Genomic DNA, 23,176 nt, shown 5'->3' with positions numbered 1-23,176 from the left:
TAAAGAAGAGGAGGCAGATGCATCAAGAGGAAGAGGAGGCAGATGCATCAGGAGGAGGAGGCAGATGCATCAAGAGGAGGAGGCAGATGCATCAAAAGGAGGAGGCAGATGCATCAAGAGGAGGCAGATGCATCAAGAGGAGGAGGCAGATAAACCAAGAGGAGGAGGTAGATGCATAAAGAGGAGGAGGAGGCATATACATCAAGAGGAGGAGGCATATGCATCAAAAGGAGGAGGAAGATGCAGTAAAATGAGGATGCAGAAGCATCAAGAGGAGGGGAGGCATATGCATTAAGAGGAGGAGGAGGCAGATCCATCAAGAAGAGGAGGCAGATGCATCAAAAGGAGTAGGCAGATGCATCAAGAGAAGGAGGCAGATGCATCAAGAGGAGAGGGCAGATGCATCAAGAGGAGGAGGCAGATGCACCAAGATGAGGAAGCAGATGCATCAAGAGAAGGAGGCAGATGAATCAAGAGGAGAAGGAGGCAGATGCATCAAGAGGAGGAGGGAGATGCATCAAAAGGAGGAGGCAGATGCATCAAGAGAAGGCAGATGCATCAAGAGGAGGAGGCATATGCATAGAGAGGAGGAGGAGTAAAAGGTAGATGCATCAGGAAGGGGTGGAGGCAGATGCATAAAGAGGTTGACAAGCAAGAGGTAGATGCATCAGGAGGAGGAGGCACATGCATCATGAGTAGGAGGAGGCAGATGCATCAAAAGGAGGAGGAAGCTAATGCATGTACAGGAGGTGGAGGCAGATGCATCAAAAGGAGGAGGAGGCAGATGCATCAAGAGTAGGAGTCAGATGCATCAAAAGGAGGAGGCAGATGCATCAAGAGGACAAGGCAGATGCATCAAGAGGACGAGGCAGAAACATTAGGAGGAGTAGGAGGAAGATGCATCAAGAGGAGGAGGAAGATGCATCAATAGGAGATGGAAGAAATGCATCAAAAGGATAAGGAGGAGGCAGATGCATCAAGAAGAGGAGTAGGCAGAGGCATCAACAGGAGATGGTGGCAGATGCATCAAAAGGAGAAGGAGGAGCCAGATGCATCAAAAGGAGGAGACAGATACATCAAGAGGAGGAGGCCGATGCATCAAGAGGAGGATGCAGATGCATCAAGAGGAGGCAGATGCATCAAGAGGAGGAGGGAGATGTATCAAAAGGAGAATGCAGATGCATCAAGAGGAAGAGGCTGATGCATCAATAGGATGAGGCACATGCATCAAAAGGAGGAGGCAGATGCATAAAGAGGAAGCAGATGCATCAAGATGAGGAGGATGAGGAGGCAGATGCATCAATAAGAGATGGATGAACTAAAAAGAGAAGATGGAGCCAGGTGCATCAAGAGGAGGCAGATGCATCAAAAAGTGGAGGAAGATGCATCAAGAGGAGGAGAGAGATGCAGCAAGAGTAGGAGTCAGATTCATCAAAAGGAGGAGGCAGATGCATCAAGAGGACAAGGCAGATGCATCAAGAGGACGAGGCAGAAACATTAGGAGGAGTAGGAGGAAGATGCATCAAGAGGAGGAGGAAGATGCATAAAAAAAGAGGCAGATGCATCAAGAGGAGGAGGGAGATGTATCAAAAGGAGAATGCAGATGCATCAAGAGGAGGAGGCTGATGCATCAAGAGGATGAGGCACATGCATCAAAAGGAGGAGGCAGATGCATCAAGAGGAGGAGGCAGATGCATCTAGAGGAGGAGGCCGATGCATCAAAAGGAGGAGGAGGCAGATGTATCAAGAGGAGGAGGAGGCAGATGCATCCAAAGGAGGAGACAGATGCATCAAGAGGAGGAGGCCGATGCATCAAGAGGAGGAGGCAGATGCATCAACAGGAGGAGGCAGATGCATCAAGAAGAGGAGTAGGCAGAGGCATCAACAGGAGATGGTGGCAGATGCATCAAAAGGAGAAGGAGGAGCCAGATGCATCAAAAGGAGGAGACAGATGCATCAAGAGGAGGAGGCCGATGCATCAAGAGGAGGAGGCAGATGCATCAAGAGGAGGAGGCAGATGCATCAAGAGGAGGCGGGAGATATATCAAAAGAAGAATGCAGATGCATCAAGAGGAAGAGGCTGATGCATCAAGAGGATGAGGCACATGCATCAAAAGGAGGAGGCAGATGCATAAAGAGGAAGCAGATGCATCAAGATGAGGTGGATGAGGAGGCAGATGCATCAATAAGAGATGGATGCAGATGAACTAAAAAGAGAAGGAGGAGCCAGGTGCATCAAGAGGAGGCAGATGCATCAAAAAGTGGAGGAAGATGCATCAAGAGGAGGAGAGAGATGCATCAAAAAAGTAGACAGATGCATCAAGAGGAGGCATATCCATCAATAGCAGGAGGATGCCGATGCATCTAAAGGAGGAAGAGGTATATGCATCAAGAGGAGGAGGCAGATGCATCTAGAGGAGGAGGAGGCAGATGCATCAAGAGAAGGAGGCATATGCATCAATAGGATTTCGCACATGTATCGAGAGGAGGAGGCAGATGCATCTAGAGGAGGAAGAGGCAGATGTATCAAGAGGAGGAGGAGGCAGATGCATCAAAAAGAAGAGACATATGCATCAAGAGGAGGAGGCCGATGCATCAAGAGGAGGAGGCTGATGCATCAAGAGGAGGAGGTAGATGCATGAAGAGAGGGAGACAGATGCATCAAGAGGACAAGGAGGCAGATGCATAAAGAGGAGGAGGCAGATGCATCAAGAGGAGGAGGAGGCAGATGTATCAAGAGGATAGGAGGCAGATGTATCAAAAAGGAAGAGGAGGCAGATGCATCAAGAGGACAAGGAGGCATATGCATCAAGAGGAGGAGGAGGAAGATGCATCAAGAGGAGGAGGCAGATCCATCAAAAAGAGGAGGCAGAAGCATCAAGAGGAGAAGGAGGCTGATGCATCAAGAGGAGGAGGCAGATGTATCAAGAGAAGGAGGAGGCAGATGCATCAAAAGGAGGAGGCAGATGCATCAAAAGGAGGAGGCCGATGCATCAAGAGGAGGAGGCAGGTGCATCAAGAGGATAAGGTAGATGCGTGAAGAGAAGGAGGCAGATGCATCAAGAGGAGGAGGCAGATGTATAAAGAGGAGGAGGCAGATGCCTCAAGAAGGAGGAGGAGGCAGAGCATCAAGTGAAGGAGGCATATGCAACAAGAGGATGAGGCAGATGCATCTAGAGGAGGAGGAGGCAGATGTATCTAGAGGAGGAGGAGGCAGATGTATCAAGAGAAGGAGGAGGCAGATGCATAAAAAGGAGGCGGCAGATGCATCAAAAGGAGAAGGCCGATGCCTCAAGAGGAGGAGGCAGGTGCATCAAGAGGATGAGGAGGATGCATAAATAGGAGAAGACTGATGCATCAAGAGGAGGAGGAGGCAGATGCATAAAGAGGAGGAGCAGGCAGATTCATCAAGAGGAGGAGGAGGCAGATGCATCAAGAGGATAGGAGGCAGATGCATCAAAAGGAGGAGGAGGCAGATGCATAAAGAAGAGGAGGCAGATGCATCAAGAGGAAGAGGAGGCAGATGCATCAGGAGGAGGAGGCAGATGCATCAAGAGGAGGAGGCAGATGCATCAAGAGGAGGAGGCACATGCATCAAAAGGAGGAGGCAGATGCATAAAGAGGAAGCAGATGCATCAAGATGAGGAGGATGAGGAGGCAGATGCATCAATAAGAGATGGATGCAGATGAACTAAAAAGAGAAGGAGGAGCCAGGTGCATCAAGAGGAGGCAGATGCATCAAAAAGTGGAGGAAGATGCATCAAGAGGAGGAGGCAGATGCATCAAGAAAAGAAGGCAGATGGATCAAAAGAAGGAGGAGGATGCATCAAGAGAAGGAGGCAGATGCATCAAGAGGTGGAGGTAGATGCATAAAAAGGAGGAGGCAAATGCATAAAAAAGAGGAGGCAGATGCATCAAGATGAGGAGGGAGATGTATGAAAAGGAGAGGGCAGATGCATCAAGAGGAGGATACAGGTGCATTAAGAGGAAGAGGCAGACGCATCAAAAGGAGGAGGCAGATGCAACAAGAAGAGGAGGCAGAGGCATTAAGAGGAGGAGGAGGCAGATACATCAAGAGGAGGAGGAGGCAGATGCATCAATAAGAGATGGGGTAGATGCATTAAATAGAGAAGGAGAAGCCAGATGAATTAAGATGAGGCAGATGCATCAAAAAGAGGAGGCAGATGCATCAAGAGGAAGAGAGAGATGCATCAAAAAAGTAGGCAGAAGCATCAAGAGGAGGCAGATGCATCAAGAGGAGGAGGCAGATGCATCAAGAAGCATCAAGTGGAGTAGGCAGATGCATCAAGAGGAGGCAGATGCATCAAAAAGAGGAGGCAGATGCACCAAGAGGAGGAGGCAGAAGCATCAGGAGGAGGCAGATGCATCAAGAGGAGGAGGCAGATGCATCAAGAAGAGGAGGAGGCAGATGCATCAAGAAGAGGAGGAGGCAGATGGATCAAAAGAAGGAGGAGGATGCATCAAGGGGAGGAGGCAGATGCATCAAGATGAAGAGGCAGATGCATCAAGGTGAAGAGGCAGATGCATCAAGAGGAGGAGGAGGCAGATGCATCAAGTGGAGGAGTCAGATGCATCAAGAGGAGGAGGAGCCAGATGCATCAAGAGTAGAAGAAGGCAGTTGCATCAAGAGGAGGAAGCAGATGCATCAAGAGAAGAAGGCAGATGCATCAAGAGGAGGAGGCAGATGCATCAAAAAGAGGAGGCAGATGCATCAAGAGGAGGAGGCAGATGCATCACGAAGAGGAGGAGGCAGATGCATCAAGAAAAGAAGGCGGATGGATCAAAAGAAGGAGGAGGATGCATCAAGAGGAGGAGGCAGATGCATCAAGAGGAGGAGGTAGATGCATAAAAAGGAGGAGACAGATACATCAAAAAGAGGAGGCAGATGCATCAAGAGGAGGAGGGAGATGTATCAAAAGGAGTAGGCAGATGCATCAAGAGGAGGATGCAGATGCATTAAGAGGAAGTGGCAGATGCATGAAAAGGAGGAGGCAGATGCAACAAGATGAGGAGGCAGATGCATTAAAAGGAGGAGAAGGCAGATACATCAATAAGAGATGGGGCAGATGCATTAAATTGAGAACGAGAAGCCAGATGAATTAAGATGAGGCAGATGCATCAAAAAGAGGAGTCAGATGCATCAAGAGGAGAAGGCGGCAGATGCATCAGGAGGAGGAGGCAGATGCATCAAGAGGAGGAGGAAGATGCATCAGGAGGAGGCAGATGCTTCAGGAGGAGTAGGAGTCAGATGCATCAAGAGGAGAAAGATGCATCAATAGGAGATGGAGGCAGATGCATCAAAAGGAGAAGGAGGAGCCAGATGCATCAAGAGGAGGCAGATGCATCAAAAAGAGGAGGCAGATGCTTCAAGAGGAAGAGGGAGATGTATCAAAAGGAGTAGGCAGATGCATCAAGAGGAGGAGGCAGATGCATCAAGAGGATGAGGCAGATGCATCAAAAGGAGGAGACAGATGCATCAAGAGGGGGAGGCAGATCCATCAAGAGGAGGCAGATGCATCAAGAGGAGGAGGAGGCAGATGCATCAAGAGGAGAAGGAGGCAGATGCATCAAGAGGAGGAGGAGGAGGAGGATGCAGATGCATCAATAAGAAATGGAGACAGATGCTTTAATTAGAGAAGGAGGAGCCAGATGCATTAAGAGGAGGCAGATGCATCAAAAAGAGGAGGCATATGCATCAAGAGGAAAAGAGATGCATCAAAAAAGTAGGCAGATGCATAAAGAGGAGGCAGATGCATCAATAGGAGGAGGAGGCCGAAGAATCAAGAGGAGGAGGAGACATATGCATAAAGAGAATGAGGTAGATGTATCTAGAGGAGGAGGAGGCAGAGGTATCAAGAGAAGGAGGAGGCAGATGCATCAAAAGGAGGAGGCAGATGCATCAAAAGGAGGAGGCCGATGCATCAAGAGGAGGAGGCAGGAGCATCAAGAGGATAATGTAAATGCATGAAGAGGAGGAGGCAGATGCATCAAGAGGAGGAGGAGGCAGATGCATCAAGAGGATAGGAAGCAGATGCATCAAGTGGAGGAGGAGGCAGATGCATAAAGAGGAGGCAGATGCATCAAAATGAGGAGGTAGATGCATCACGAGGAGGAGGGAGATGCATCTAAAGGAGAAGGCAGATGCATCAATAGGAGGGGGCAGATGCATCATGAGGAGAAGGCAGATGCATCAAGAAAAGAAGGCAGATGGATCAAAAGAAGGAGGCAGATGAATCAAGCACAGGAAAGAGATGCATCAAAAGGAGGAGGCAGATGCATCAAGAGGAGGAGGCAGATGCATCAAGAGGAGAAGGAGTAAAAGGTATATGCATCAGGAAGAGGAGGAAGCAGACGCATCAAGAGGTGGACAAGCAAGAGGTAGATGCATCAGGAGGAGGCACATGCATCATGAGTAGGAGGAGGCCGATGCATCAAAAGGAGGAGGAGGCAGATGCATCAAGAGGAGGAGGCAGATGCATCAAAAGAAGAAGGCAGATGCATCAAGAGTTGAAGGCAGATGCATCAGGAGGAGTAGGAGGCAGATGCATCAAGAGGAGGGGGAAGATGCATCAATAGGAGATGGAGGCAGATGCATCAAAAGGAGAAGGAGGAGCCAGATGCATCAAGAGGAGGCAGATGCATTAAAAGGAGGAGGCAGGTGCATCAAGAGGAGAAGGCAGATGCATCAGGAGGAGTAGGAGTCAGATGCATCAAGAGGAGGAGGAAGATGCATCAATAGGAGATGGAGGCAGATGCATCAAAAGGAGAAGGAGGAGCCAGATGCATCAAGAGGAGGCAGATGCATCAAAAAGAGGAGGCAGATGCTTCAAGAGGAGGAGGGAGATGTATCAAAAGGAGTAGGCAGATGCATCAAGAGGATGAGGCAGATGCATCAAAAGGAGGAGACAGATGCATCAAGAGGGGGAGGCAGATGCATCAAGAGGAGGAGGAGGCAGATGCATCAAGAGGAGAAGGAGGCAGATGCATCAAGAGGAGGAGGAGGCAGATGCATCAATAAGAAATGGAGACAGATGCATTAAATAGAGAAGGAGGAGCCAGATGCATTAAGAGGAGGCAGATGCATCAAAAAGAGGAGGCAGATGAATCAAGAGGAAAAGAGAGATGCATCAAAAAAGTAGGCAGATGCATAAAGAGGAGGCAGATGCATAAAGAGGAGGAGGCATATGCATCAAAATGAGGAGGTAGATGCATCGCGAGGAGGAGGTAAATGCATCTAAAGGAGAAGGCAGATGCATCAATAGGAGGGGGGCAGATGCATCATGAGGAGAAGGCAGATGCATCAAGAAAAGAAGGCAGATGGATCAAAAGAAGGAGGCAGATGCATCAAGCACAGGAAAGAGATGCATCAAAAGGAGGAGGCAGATGCATCAAGAGGAGAAGGGAGGCAGATACATCAAGAGGAGAAGGAGTAAAAGGTAGATGCATCAGGAAGTGGAGGAGGCAGACGCATCAAGAGGTGGACAAGCCAGAGGTAGATGCATCAGGAGGAGGCAGATGCATCATGAGTAGGAGGAGGCAGATGCATCAAAAGGAGGAGATGCATCAAGAGGAGGAGGCAGATGCATCAAAAGAAGAAGGCAGATGCATCAAGAGTTGAAGGCAGATGCATCAGGAGGAGGCAGATGCTTCAGGAGGAGTAGGAGTCAGATGCATCAAGAGGAGGAAGATGCATCAATAGGAGATGGAGGCAGATGCATCAAAAGGAGAAGGAGGAGCCAGATGCATCAAGAGGAGGCAGATGCATCAAAAAGAGGAGGCAGATGCTTCAAGAGGAAGAGGGAGATGTATCAAAAGGAGTAGGCAGATGCATCAAGAGGAGGAGGCAGATGCATCAAGAGGATGAGGCAGATGCATCAAAAGGAGGAGACAGATGCATCAAGAGGGGGAGGCAGATCCATCAAGGAGGAGGCAGATGCATCAAGAGGAGGAGGAGGCAGATGCATCAAGAGGAGAAGGAGGCAGATGCATCAAGAGGAGGAGGAGGAGGAGGATGCAGATGCATCAATAAGAAATGGAGACAGATGCTTTAAATAGAGAAGGAGGAGCCAGATGCATTAAGAGGAGGCAGATGCATCAAAAAGAGGAGGCAGATGCATCAAGAGGAAAAGAGATGCATCAAAAAAGTAGGCAGATGCATAAAGAGGAGGCAGATGCATCAATAGGAGGAGGAGGCCGAAGCATCAAGAGGAGGAGGAGACATATGCATAAAGAGAATGAGGTAGATGTATCTAGAGGAGGAGGAGGCAGAGGTATCAAGAGAAGGAGGAGGCAGATGCATCAAAAGGAGGAGGCAGATGCATCAAAAAGAGGAGGCCGATGCATCAAGAGGAGGAGGCAGGAGCATCAAGAGGATAATGTAAATGCATGAAGAGAAGGAGGCAGATGCATCAAGAGGAGGAGGAGGCAGATGCATCAAGAGGATAGGAAGCAGATGCATCAAGAGGAGGAGGAGGCAGATGCATAAAGAGGAGGCAGATGCATCAAAATGAGGAGGTAGATGCATCACGAGGAGGAGGGAGATGCATCTAAAGGAGAAGGCAGATGCATCAATAGGAGGGGGCAGATGCATCATGAGGAGAAGGCAGATGCATCAAGAAAAGAAGGCAGATGGATCAAAAGAAGGAGGCAGATGAATCAAGCACAGGAAAGAGATGCATCAAAAGGAGGAGGCAGATGCATCAAGAGGAGGAGGCAGATGCATCAAGAGGAGAAGGAGTAAAAGGTATATGCATCAGGAAGAGGAGGAAGCAGACGCATCAAGAGGTGGACAAGCAAGAGGTAGATGCATCAGGAGGAGGCACATGCATCATGAGTAGGAGGAGGCCGATGCATCAAAAGGAGGAGGAGGCAGATGCATCAAGAGGAGGAGGCAGATGCATCAAAAGAAGAAGGCAGATGCATCAAGAGTTGAAGGCAGATGCATCAGGAGGAGTAGGAGGCAGATGCATCAAGAGGAGGGGGAAGATGCATCAATAGGAGATGGAGGCAGATGCATCAAAAGGAGAAGGAGGAGCCAGATGCATCAAGAGGAGGCAGATGCATTAAAAGGAGGAGGCAGGTGCATCAAGAGGAGAAGGCAGATGCATCAGGAGGAGTAGGAGTCAGATGCATCAAGAGGAGGAGGAAGATGCATCAATAGGAGATGGAGGCAGATGCATCAAAAGGAGAAGGAGGAGCCAGATGCATCAAGAGGAGGCAGATGCATCAAAAAGAGGAGGCAGATGCTTCAAGAGGAGGAGGGAGATGTATCAAAAGGAGTAGGCAGATGCATCAAGAGGATGAGGCAGATGCATCAAAAGGAGGAGACAGATGCATCAAGAGGGGGAGGCAGATGCATCAAGAGGAGGAGGAGGCAGATGCATCAAGAGGAGAAGGAGGCAGATGCATCAAGAGGAGGAGGAGGAGGAGGCAGATGCATCAATAAGAAATGGAGACAGATGCATTAAATAGAGAAGGAGGAGCCAGATGCATTAAGAGGAGGCAGATGCATCAAAAAGAGGAGGCAGATGAATCAAGAGGAAAAGAGAGATGCATCAAAAAAGTAGGCAGATGCATAAAGAGGAGGCAGATGCATAAAGAGGAGGAGGCATATGCATCAAAATGAGGAGGTAGATGCATCGCGAGGAGGAGGTAGATGCATCTAAAGGAGAAGGCAGATGCATCAATAGGAGGGGGGCAGATGCATCATGAGGAGAAGGCAGATGCATCAAGAAAAGAAGGCAGATGGATCAAAAGAATGAGGCAGATGCATCAAGCACAGGAAAGAGATGCATCAAAAGGAGGAGGCAGATGCATCAAGAGAAGGGAGGCAGATACATCAAGAGGAGAAGGAGTAAAAGTTAGATGCATCAGGAAGTGGAGGAGGCAGACGCATCAAGAGGTGGACAAGCCAGAGGTAGATGCATCAGGAGGAGGCAGATGCATCATGAGTAGGAGGAGGCAGATGCATCAAAAGGAGGAGATGCATCAAGAGGAGGAGGCAGATGCATCAAAAGAAGAAGGCAGATGCATCAAGAGTTGAAGGCAGATGCATCAGGAGGAGTAGGAGGCAGATGCATCAAGAGGAGGGGGAAGATGCATCAATAGGAGATGGAGGCAGATGCATCAAAAGGAGAAGGAGGAGCTAGATGCATCAAGAGGAGGCAGATGCATTAAAAGGAGGAGGCAGATGCATCAATAGGAGAAGTCAGATGCATCAGGAGGAGTAGGAGTCAGATGCATCAAGAGGAGGAGGAAGATGCATCAATAGGAGATGGAGGCAGATGCATCAAAAGGAGAAGGAGGAGCCAGATGCATCAAGAGGAGGCAGATGCATCAAAAAGAGGAGGCAGATGCATCAAGAGAAGGAGGGAGATGTATCAAAAGGAGTAGGCAGATGCATCAAGAGGAGGAGGCAGATGCATCAAGAGGATGAGGCAGATGCATCAAAAGGAGGAAACAGATGCATCAAGAGTGGGAGGCCGATCCATCAAGAGGAGGAGGCAGATGCATCAAGAGGAGGAGGAGGCAGATGCATCAAGAGGAGAAGGAGGCAGATGCATCAATAAGAAATGGAGGCAGATGCATTAAATAGAGAAGGAGGAGCCAGATGCATTAAGAGGATGCAGATGCATCAAAAAGAGGAGGCAGATGCATCAAAAAGAGGAGGCAGATGCATCAAAAAGAGGAGGCAGATGAATCAAGAGGAAAAGAGAGATGCATCAAAAAAGTAGGCAGATGCATAAAGAGGAGGCAGATGCATAAAGAGGAGGAGGCATATGCATCAAAATGAGGAGGTAGATGCATCGCAAGGAGGAGGTAGATGCATCTAAAGGAGAAGGCAGATGCATCAATAGGAGGGGGGCAGATGCATCATGAGGAGAAGGCAGATGCATCAAGAAAAGAAGGCAGATGGATCAAAAGAAGGAGGCAGATGCATCAAGCACAGGAAAGAGATGCATCAAAAGGAGGAGGCAGATGCATCAAGAGGAGGAGGGAGGCAGATACATCAAGAGGAGAAGGAGTAAAAGGTAGATGCATCAGGAAGAGGAGGAGGCAGACGCATCAAGAGGTGGACAAGCAAGAGGTAGATGCATCAGGAGGAGGCACATGCATCATGAGTAGGAGGAGGCAGATGCATCAAAAGGAGGAGATGCATCAAGAGGAGGAGGCAGATGCATCAAAAGAAGAAGGCAGATGCATCAAGAGTTGAAGGCAGATGCATCAGGAGGAGTAGGAGGCAGATGCATCAAGAGGAGGGGGAAGATGCATCAATAGGAGATGGAGGCAGATGCATCAAAAGGAGAAGGAGGAGCCAGATGCATCAAGAGGAGGCAGATGCATTAAAAGGAGGAGGCAGATGCATCAGGAGGAGAAGGCAGATGCATCAGGAGGAGTAGGAGTCAGATGCATCAAGAGGAGGAGGAAGATGCATCAATAGGAGATGGAGGCAGATGCATCAAAAGGAGAAGGAGGAGCCAGATGCATCAAGAGGAGGCAGATGCATCAAAAAGAGGAGGCAGATGCTTCAAGAGGAGGAGGGAGATGTATCAAAAGGAGTAGGCAGATGCATCAAGAGGATGAGGTAGATGCATCAAAAGGAGGAGACAGATGCATCAAGAGGGGGAGTCAGATCCATCAAGAGGAGGCAGATGCATCAAGAGGAGAAGAGAGATGCATCAAAAAAGTAGGCAGATGCATAAAGAGGAGGCAGATGCATCAATAGGAGGAGGAGGCCGAAGCATCAAGAGGAGGAGGAGGCATATGCATAAAGAGGATGAGGTAGATGCATCTAGAGGAGGAGGAGGCAGAGGTATCAAGAGAAGGAGGAGGCAGATGCATCAAAAGGAGGAGGCAGATGCATCAAAAGGAGAAGGCCGATTCATCAAGAGGAGGAGGGAGGAGCATCAAGAGGATAAGGTAGATGCATGAAGAGAAGGAGGCACATGTATCATGAGTAGGAGGAGGCAGATGCATCAAAAGGAGGAGGAGGCAGATGCATCAAGAGGAGGAGGCAGATGCATCAAAAGGAGAAGGCAGATGCATCAAGAGTTGAAGGCAGATGCATCAGGAAGAGTAGGAGGCAGATGCATCAAAAGGAGGGGGAAGATGCATCAATAGGAGATGGAGGCAGATGCATCAAAAGGAGAAGGAGGAGCCAGATGCATCAAGAGGAGGCAGATGCATCAAAAAGAGGAGGCAGATGCATCAAGAGAAGGAGGGAGATGTATCAAAAGGAGTAGGCAGATGCATCAAGAGGAGGAGGCAGATGCATCAAGAGGATGAGGCAGATGCATCAAAAGGAGGAGACAGATGCATCAAGAGTGGGAGGCCGATCCATCAAGAGGAGGAGGCAGATGCATCAAGAGGTGGAGGAGGCAGATGCATCAAGAGGAGAAGGAGGCAGATGCATCAATAAGAAATGGAGGCAGATGCATTAAATAGAGAAGGAGGAGCCAGATGCATTAAGAGGATGCAGATGCATCAAAAAGAGGAGGCAGATGCATCAAAAAGAGGAGGCAGATGAATCAAGAGGAAAAGAGAGATGCATCAAAAAAGTAGGCAGATGCATAAAGAGGAGGCAGATGCATAAAGAGAAGGAGGCATATGCATCAAAATGAGGAGGTAGATGCATCGCGAGGAGGAGGTAGATGCATCTAAAGGAGAAGGCAGATGCATCAATAGGAGGGGGGCAGATGCATCATGAGGAGAAGGCAGATGCATCAAGAAAAGAAGGCAGATGGATCAAAAGAAGGAGGCAGATGCATCAAGCACAGGAAAGAGATGCATCAAAAGGAGGAGGCAGATGCATCAAGAGGAGGAGGGAGGCAGATACATCAAGAGGAGAAGGAGTAAAAGGTAGATGCTTCAGGAAGAGGAGGAGGCAGATGCATCAAGAGGTGGACAAGCAAGAGGTAGATGCATCAGGAGGAGGCACATGCATCATGAGTAGGAGGAGGCAGATGCATCAAAAGAAGAAGGCAGATGCATCAAGAGTTGAAGGCAGATGCATCAGGAGGAGTAGGAGGCAGATGCATCAAGGGTAGGAGGAGGCAGATGCATCAAAAGGAGAAGGAGGCAGATGCATCAAGAGGAGGCAGATGCATCAAAAGGAGGAGGCAGATGCATCAAGAGGAGAAGGCAGATGCATCAGGAGGAGAAGGCAGATGCATCAGGAGGAGTAGGAGTCAGATGCATCAAGAGGAGGAGGAAGATGCATCAATAGGAGATGGAGGCAGATGCATCAAAAGGAGAAGGAGGAGCCAGATGCATCAAGAGGAGGCAGATGCATCAAAAAGAGGAGGCAGATGCTTCAAGAGGAGGAGGGAGATGTATCAAAAGGAGTAGGCAGATGCATCAAGAGGATGAGGTAGATGCATCAAAAGGAGGAGACAGATGCATCAAGAGGGGGAGTCAGATCCATCAAGAGGAGGAGGCAGATGCATCAAGAGGAGGAGGAGGCAGATGCATCAAGAGGAGGAGGAGGCAGATGCATCAAGAGGAGAAGGAGGCAGATGCATCAATAAGAAATGTAGACAGATGCATTAAATAGAGAAGGAGGAGCCAAATGCATTAAGAGGAGGCAGATGCATCAAAAAGAGGAGGCAGATGCATCAAGAGGAAAAGAGAGATGCATCAAAAAAGTAGGCAGATGCATAAAGAGGAGGCAGATGCATCAATAGGAGGAGGAGGAGGCCGAAGCATCAAGAGGAGGAGGAGGCATATGCATAAAGAGGATGAGGTAGATGCATCAAGAGGAGTAGGCAGATGCATCAGAAGGAGGAGGAGGCAGATGCATCAAGAGGAGGAGGCAGATGCATCAAGAAGAGAAGGAGACAGATGCATCCAGAAGAAGAGGCAGATGCATCAAGAGGAGGAGAAGACAAATGCATTAAGAGGAGGAGGCAGATGCATAAAGAGGAGGAGAAGGCAGATGCATCAAGGGTAGGAGGAGGCAGATGCATCAAAAGGAGAAGGAGGCAGATGCATCAAGAGGAGGCAGATGCATCAAAAGGAGGCAGATGCATCAAGAGGAGAAGGCAGATGCATCAGGAGGAGTAGGAGGCAGATGCATCAAGAGGAGGAGGAAGATGCATCAAAAGGAGAAGGAGGAGCCAGATACATCAAGAGGAGGCAGATGCATCAAAAAGAGGAGGCAGATGCTTCAAGAGGAGGAAGGAGATGTATCAAAAGGAGTAGGCAGATGCATCAAGAGGAGGAGGCAGATGCATCAAGAGGAAGAGGCAGATGCATCAAAAGGATAAAACAGATGCATCAAGAGGGGGAGGCCGATCCATCAAGAGGAGGAGGCATATGCATCAAGAGGAGGAGGAGGCAGATGCATCAAGAGGAGGAGGAGGCAGATGCATCAAGAGAAGGAGGAGGAGGCAGATGCATCAATAAGAAATGGAGGCAGATGCATTAAATAGAGAAGGAGGAGCCAGATGCATTAAGAGGTGGCAGATGCATCAAAAAGAGGAGGCAGATGCATCAAGAGGAAAAGAGAGATGCATCAAAAAAGTAGGCAGATGCATAAAGAGGAGGCAGATGCATCAATAGGAGGAGGAGGCCGAAGCATCAAGAGGAGGAGGAGGCATATGCATAAAGAGGATGAGGTAGATGCATCTAGAGGAGGAGGAGGCAGAGGTATCAAGAGAAGGAGGAGGCAGATGCATCAAAAGGAGGAGGCAGATGCATCAAAAGGAGGAGGCCGATGCATCAAGAGGAGAAGGCAGGTGCATCAAGAGGATAAGGTAGATGCATGAAGAGAAGGAGGCAGATGCATCAAGAGGAGGAGGAGGCTGATGCATCAAGAGGATAGGAAGCAGATGCATCAAAAGGAGGAGGAGGCGGCGGCAGCCTTATATCCAGTCCTCAATTCCAGCCACCCAGTCATCATCTAGCTGCCCAGGTGTTTGGTAATCAGTCTCATTACCTTCCTTCACCAGAGGAGGGAGTTCATCAGACCTCAATGGTGAAGGGAAAAATGAACTCACAAAACAGATGCATCAAGAGAAGAAGGCAGATGCATCTAGAAAAGGAGGCAGATGCATCAAGAAGCATCAAGTGGAGTAGGTAGATGCATCAAAAGGAGGAGGAGGCAGATGCATCAAGAGGAGGAGGCAGATGCATCAAGATGAAGAGGCAGATGCATCAAGATGAAGAGGCAGATGCATCAAGAGGAGGAGGAGGCAGATGCATCAAAAGGAGGAGGAGGCAGATGCATCAAAAGGAGGAGGCAGATGCATCAAAAGGAGAAGGCAGATGCATCAAGAATTGAAGGCAGATGCATCAGGAGGAGTAGGAGGCAGATGCATCAACAGGAGGAGGAAGATGCATCAGGAGGAGGCAGATGCTTCAGGAGGAGTAGGAGTCAGATGCATCAAGAGGAGGAGGAAGATGCATCAATAGGAGATGGAGGCAGATGCAGCAAAAGGAGAAGGAGGAGCCAGATGCATCAAGAGGAGGCAGATGCACCAAGAGGAGGAGGGAGATGTATCAAAAGGTGTAGGCAGATGCATCAAGAGGAGGAGGCAGATGCATCACGAGGAGGAGGCAGATGCATCAAAAGGAGGAGACAGATGCATCAAGAGGGGGAGGCAAATCCATCAAGAGGAGGAGGCAGATGCATCAAGAGGAGGAGGAGGCAGATGAATCAAGAGGAGAAGGAGGCAGATGCATCAAGAGGAGGAGGAGGCAGATGCATCAATAAGAAATGGAGGCAGATGCATTAAATAGAGAAGGAGAAGCCAGATGCATTAAGAGGAGGCAGATGCATCAAAAAGAGGGGGCAGATGCATCAAGTGGAAAAGAGAGATGCATCAAAAAAGTAGGCAGATGCATAAAGAGGAGGCAGATGCATCAATAGGAGGAGGAGGCCGAAGCATCAAGAGGAGGAGGAGGCATATGCATAAAGAGGATGAGGTAGATGCATCAAGAGGAGTAGGCAGATGCATCAAAAGGAGGAGGAGGCAGATGCATCAAGAGGAGGAGGCAGATGCATCAAGAAGAGGAGGAGACAAATGTATTAAGAGGAGGAGGCAGATGCATAAAGAGGAGAAGAAGGCAGATGCATCAAGAGTAGGAGAAGGCAGATGCATCAAAAGGAGAAAGAGGCAGATGCATCAAGAGGAGGAGGCAGATGCATCAAAAGGAGGAGGCAGTTGCATCAAGAGGAGAAGGCAGATGCATCAGGAGGAGTAGGAGGCAGATGCATCAAGAGGAGGAAGACGCATCAATAGTAGATGGAGGCAGATGCATCAAAAGGAGAAGGAGGAGGCAGATGCATCAAGAGGAGGAGGGAGATGCATCAAGAGGATGAGGCAGATGCATCAAAAGGAGGAGACAGATGCATCAAGATGGGGAGGCCGATGCATCAAGAGGAGGAGGCAGATGCATCAAGAGGAGAAGGAGGCAGATGCATCAGTAAGAAATGGAGTGCTGACGCATTAAATAGAGAAGGAGGAGCCAGATGCATCAAGAGGAGGCAGATGCATCAAAAAGAGGACGCAGATGCATCAAGAGGAAAAGAGAGATGCATCTAAAAAGTAGGCAGATGCATAAAGAGGAGGCAGATGCATCAATAGGAGGAGGAAGCCGAAGCATCAAGAGGAGGAGGAGGCATATGCATAAAGAGGATGAGGTAGCTGAATCTAGAGGAGGAGGAGGCAGAAGTATCAAGAGAAGGAGGAGGCAGGTGAATCAAAAGGAGGAGGCAGATGCATCAAAAGGAGGAGGCAGATGCATCAAGAGGAGGAGGCAGGTGCATCAAGAGGATAAGGTAGATGCATGAAGAGAAGGAGGCAGATGCATCAAGAGGAGGAGGAGGCAGATGCATCAAGAGGATAGGAAGCAGATGCATCAAGAGGAGGAGGAGGCAGATGCATAAAGAGGAGGTGGCAGAAGCATCAAGAGGAGTAGGCAGATGCATCAAAAGGAGGAGGAGGCAGATGCATCAAGAGGAGGAGACAGATGCATCAAGAAGAAGAGGCAGATGCATCAAGAGGAGGAGAAGACAAATGCATTAAGAGGAGGAGGCAGATGCATAAAGAGGAGGAGAAGGCAGATGCATCAAGAGTAGGAAGAGCCAGATACATCAAAAGGAGAAGGAGGCAGATGCATCAACAGTAGAAGGAGGCAGATGTATCAAAAGGAGGAAGCAGATGCATCAAGAGAAGAAGGCAGATGCATCAAGAGGAGGAGGCAGATGCATCAAGGGGATAGGAGGCAGATTCATCAAAAGGAGGAGGCAGATGCATAAAGAGGAGGAGGCAGATGCATGAAGAGGAGGAGGAGGCAGATGCATCAAGAGCAGGAGGCAGATGCATCAAGAGGAGGAGGAGGCAGATGCATCAAGAGGTGAAGGCGGCAGATGCATCAGGAGGAGGAGGCAGATGCATCAAGAGGAGGAGGAAGATGCATCAGGAGGAGGCAGATGCTTCAGGAGGAGTAGGAGTCAGATGCATCAAGAGGAGGAGGAAGATGCATCAATAGGAGATGGAGGCAGATGCAGCAAAAGGAGAAGGAGGAGCCAGATGCATCAAGAGGAAGCAGATGCATCAAAAAGAGGAGGCAGATGCATCAAGAGGGGGAGGCAGATCCATCAAGAGGAGGAGGCAGATGCATCAAGAGGAGGAGGAAGACACATCAATAGGAGATGGAGGCAGATGCATCAAAAGGAGAAGGTGGAGCCAGATGCATCAAAAAGAGGAGGCAGATGCATCAAAAAGAGGAGGCAGATGCATCAAGAGGAGGAGGGAGATGCATCAAGAGGATGAGGCAGATGCATCAAAAGGAGGAGACAGATGCATCCAGAGGGGGAGGCCGATGCATCAAGAGGAGGAGGCAGATGCATCCAGAAGAAGAGGCAGATGCATCAAGAGGAGGAGAAGACAAATGTATTAAGAGGAGGAGGCAGATGCATAAAGAGGAGGAGAAGGCAGATGCATCAAGAGGAGGAGGGAGATGTATCAAAAGGTGTAGGCAGATGCATCAAGAGGAGGAGGCAGATGCATCAAGAGGAGGAGGCAGATGCATCAAAAGGAGGAGACAGATGCATCAAGAGGGGGAGGCAAATCCATCAAGAGGAGGAGGCAGATGCATCAAGAGGAGGAGGAGGCAGATGCATCAAGAGGAGAAGGAGGCAGATGCATCAAGAGGAGGAGGAGGCAGATGCATCAATAAGAAATGGAGTGCAGATGCATTAAATAGAGAAGGAGGAGCCAGATGCATCAAGAGGAGGCAGATGCATCAAAAAGAGGAGGCAGATGCATCAAGAGGAAAAGAGAGATGCATCAAAAAAGTAGGCAGATGCATAAAGAGGAGGCAGATGCATCAATAGGAGGAGACAGATGCATCAAGAAGAAGAGGCAGATGCATCAAGAGGAGGAGAAGGCAGATGCATCAAGAGTAGGAAGAGCCAGATGCATCAAAAGGAGAAGGAGGCAGATGCATCAACAGGAGAAGGAGGCAGATGCATCAAGAGTAGGAGTCAGATGCATCAAAAGGAGGAGGCAGATGCATCAAGAGGACAAGGCAGATGCATCAAGAGGACGAGGCAGAAACATTAGGAGGAGTAGGAGGAAGATGCATCAAGAGGAGGAGGAAGATGCATCAATAGGAGATGGAAGAAATGCATCAAAAGGATAAGGAGGAGGCAGATGCATCAAGAAGAGGAGTAGGCAGAGGCATCAACAGGAGATGGTGGCAGATGCATCAAAAGGAGAAGGAGGAGCCAGATGCATCAAAAGGAGGAGACAGATACATCAAGAGGAGGAGGCCGATGCATCAAGAGGAGGAGGCAGATGCATCAAGAGGAGGCAGATGCATCAAGAGGAGGAGGGAGATGTATCAAAAGGAGAATGCAGATGCATCAAGAGGAAGAGGCTGATGCATCAATAGGATGAGGCACATGCATCAAAAGGAGGAGGCAGATGCATAAAGAGGAAGCAGATGCATCAAGATGAGGAGGATGAGGAGGCAGATGCATCAATAAGAGATGGATGAACTAAAAAGAGAAGATGGAGCCAGGTGCATCAAGAGGAGGCAGATGCATCAAAAAGTGGAGGAAGATGCATCAAGAGGAGGAGAGAGATGCATCAAGAGTAGGAGTCAGATTCATCAAAAGGAGGAGGCAGATGCATCAAGAGGACAAGGCAGATGCATCAAGAGGACGAGGCAGAAACATTAGGAGGAGTAGGAGGAAGATGCATCAAGAGGAGGAGGAAGATGCATAAAAAAAGAGGCAGATGCATCAAGAGGAGGAGGGAGATGTATCAAAAGGAGAATGCAGATGCATCAAGAGGAGGAGGCTGATGCATCAAGAGGATGAGGCACATGCATCAAAAGGAGGAGGCAGATGCATCAAGAGGAGGAGGCAGATGCATCTAGAGGAGGAGGCCGATGCATCAAAAGGAGGAGGAGGCAGATGTATCAAGAAGAGGAGGAGGCAGATGCATCCAAAGGAGGAGACAGATGCATCAAGAGGAGGAGGCCGATGCATCAAGAGGAGGAGGCAGATGCATCAACAGGAGGAGGCAGATGCATCAAGAAGAGGAGTAGGCAGAGGCATCAACAGGAGATGGTGGCAGATGCATCAAAAGGAGAAGGAGGAGCCAGATGCATCAAAAGGAGGAGACAGATGCATCAAGAGGAGGAGGCCGATGCATCAAGAGGAGGAGGCAGATGCATCAAGAGGAGGAGGCAGATGCATCAAGAGGAGGCGGGAGATATATCAAAAGAAGAATGCAGATGCATCAAGAGGAAGAGGCTGATGCATCAAGAGGATGAGGCACATGCATCAAAAGGAGGAGGCAGATGCATAAAGAGGAAGCAGATGCATCAAGATGAGGTGGATGAGGAGGCAGATGCATCAATAAGAGATGGATGCAGATGAACTAAAAAGAGAAGGAGGAGCCAGGTGCATCAAGAGGAGGCAGATGCATCAAAAAGTGGAGGAAGATGCATCAAGAGGAGGAGAGAGATGCATCAAAAAAGTAGACAGATGCATCAAGAGGAGGCATATCCATCAATAGCAGGAGGATGCCGATGCATCTATAGGAGGAAGAGGTATATGCATCAAGAGGAGGAGGCAGATGCATCTAGAGGAGGAGGAGGCAGATGCATCAAGAGAAGGAGGCATATGCATCAATAGGATTTCGCACATGTATCGAGAGGAGGAGGCAGATGCATCTAGAGGAGGAAGAGGCAGATGTATCAAGAGGAGGAGGAGGCAGATGCATCAAAAAGAAGAGACATATGCATCAAGAGGAGGAGGCCGATGCATCAAGAGGAGGAGGCTGATGCATCAAGAGGAGGAGGTAGATGCATGAAGAGAGGGAGACAGATGCATCAAGAGGACAAGGAGGCAGATGCATAAAGAGGAGGAGGCAGATGCATCAAGAGGAGGAGGAGGCAGATGTATCAAGAGGATAGGAGGCAGATGTATCAAAAAGGAAGAGGAGGCAGATGCATCAAGAGGACAAGGAGGCATATGCATCAAGAGGAGGAGGAGGAAGATGCATCAAGAGGAGGAGGCAGATCCATCAAAAAGAGGAGGCAGAAGCATCAAGAGGAGAAGGAGGCTGATGCATCAAGAGGAGGAGGCAGATGTATCAAGAGAAGGAGGAGGCAGATGCATCAAAAGGAGGAGGCAGATGCATCAAAAGGAGGAGGCCGATGCATCAAGAGGAGGAGGCAGGTGCATCAAGAGGATAAGGTAGATGCGTGAAGAGAAGGAGGCAGATGCATCAAGAGGAGGAGGCAGATGTATAAAGAGGAGGAGGCAGATGCCTCAAGAAGGAGGAGGAGGCAGAGCATCAAGTGAAGGAGGCATATGCAACAAGAGGATGAGGCAGATGCATCTAGAGGAGGAGGAGGCAGATGTATCTAGAGGAGGAGGAGGCAGATGTATCAAGAGAAGGAGGAGGCAGATGCATAAAAAGGAGGCGGCAGATGCATCAAAAGGAGAAGGCCGATGCCTCAAGAGGAGGAGGCAGGTGCATCAAGAGGATGAGGAGGATGCATAAATAGGAGAAGACTGATGCATCAAGAGGAGGAGGAGGCAGATGCATAAAGAGGAGGAGCAGGCAGATTCATCAAGAGGAGGAGGAGGCAGATGCATCAAGAGGATAGGAGGCAGATGCATCAAAAGGAGGAGGAGGCAGATGCATAAAGAAGAGGAGGCAGATGCATCAAGAGGAAGAGGAGGCAGATGCATCAGGAGGAGGAGGCAGATGCATCAAGAGGAGGAGGCAGATGCATCAAGAGGAGGAGGCACATGCATCAAAAGGAGTTGGCAGATGCATAAAGAGGAAGCAGATGCATCAAGATGAGGAGGATGAGGAGGCAGATGCATCAATAAGAGATGGATGCAGATGAACTAAAAAGAGAAGGAGGAGCCAGGTGCATCAAGAGGAGGCAGATGCATCAAAAAGTGGAGGAAGATGCATCAAGAGGAGGAGGCAGATGCATCAAGAAAAGAAGGCAGATGGATCAAAAGAAGGAGGAGGATGCATCAAGAGAAGGAGGCAGATGCATCAAGAGGTGGAGGTAGATGCATAAAAAGGAGGAGGCAAATGCATAAAAAAGAGGAGGCAGATGCATCAAGATGAGGAGGGAGATGTATGAAAAGGAGAGGGCAGATGCATCAAGAGGAGGATACAGGTGCATTAAGAGGAAGAGGCAGACGCATCAAAAGGAGGAGGCAGATGCAACAAATAGAGGAGGCAGAGGCATTAAGAGGAGGAGGAGGCAGATACATCAAGAGGAGGAGGAGGCAGATGCATCAATAAGAGATGGGGTAGATGCATTAAATAGAGAAGGAGAAGCCAGATGAATTAAGATGAGGCAGATGCATCAAAAAGAGGAGGCAGATGCATCAAGAGGAAGAGAGAGATGCATCAAAAAAGTAGGCAGAAGCATCAAGAGGAGGCAGATGCATCAAGAGGAGGAGGCAGATGCATCAAGAAGCATCAAGTGGAGTAGGCAGATGCATCAAGAGGAGGCAGATGCATCAAAAAGAGGCAGATGCATCAAAAAGAGGAGGCAGATGCACCAAGAGGAGGAGGCAGAAGCATCAGGAGGAGGCAGATGCATCAAGAGGAGGAGGCAGATGCATCAAGAAGAGGAGGAGGCAGATGCATCAAGAAGAGGAGGAGGCAGATGGATCAAAAGAAGGAGGAGGATGCATCAAGGGGAGGAGGCAGATGCATCAAGATGAAGAGGCAGATGCATCAAGGTGAAGAGGCAGATGCATCAAGAGGAGGAGGAGGCAGATGCATCAAGTGGAGGAGTCAGATGCATCAAGAGGAGGAGGAGCCAGATGCATCAAGAGTAGAAGAAGGCAGTTGCATCAAGAGGAGGAAGCAGATGCATCAAGAGAAGAAGGCAGATGCATCAAGAGGAGGAGGCAGATGCATCAAAAAGAGGAGGCAGATGCATCAAGAGGAGGAGGCAGATGCATCACGAAGAGGAGGAGGCAGATGCATCAAGAAAAGAAGGCGGATGGATCAAAAGAAGGAGGAGGATGCATCAAGAGGAGGAGGCAGATGCATCAAGAGGAGGAGGTAGATGCATAAAAAGGAGGAGACAGATACATCAAAAAGAGGAGGCAGATGCATCAAGAGGAGGAGGGAGATGTATCAAAAGGAGTAGGCAGATGCATCAAGAGGAGGATGCAGATGCATTAAGAGGAAGTGGCAGATGCATGAAAAGGAGGAGGCAGATGCAACAAGATGAGGAGGCAGATGCATTAAAAGGAGGAGAAGGCAGATACATCAATAAGAGATGGGGCAGATGCATTAAATTGAGAACGAGAAGCCAGATGAATTAAGATGAGGCAGATGCATCAAAAAGAGGAGTCAGATGCATCAAGAGGAGAAGGCGGCAGATGCATCAGGAGGAGGAGGCAGATGCATCAAGAGGAGGAGGAAGATGCATCAGGAGGAGGCAGATGCTTCAGGAGGAGTAGGAGTCAGATGCATCAAGAGGAGAAAGATGCATCAATAGGAGATGGAGGCAGATGCATCAAAAGGAGAAGGAGGAGCCAGATGCATCAAGAGGAGGCAGATGCATCAAAAAGAGGAGGCAGATGCTTCAAGAGGAAGAGGGAGATGTATCAAAAGGAGTAGGCAGATGCATCAAGAGGAGGAGGCAG

Source organism: Dendrobates tinctorius, unplaced genomic scaffold, assembly GCF_039654945.1.
Source record: "Dendrobates tinctorius isolate UK_male_01 unplaced genomic scaffold, ASM3965494v1 ptg000044l, whole genome shotgun sequence".
In the NCBI taxonomy this organism is placed as follows: domain Eukaryota; kingdom Metazoa; phylum Chordata; class Amphibia; order Anura; family Dendrobatidae; genus Dendrobates; species Dendrobates tinctorius.
This window is presented reverse-complemented; position numbering follows the sequence as displayed.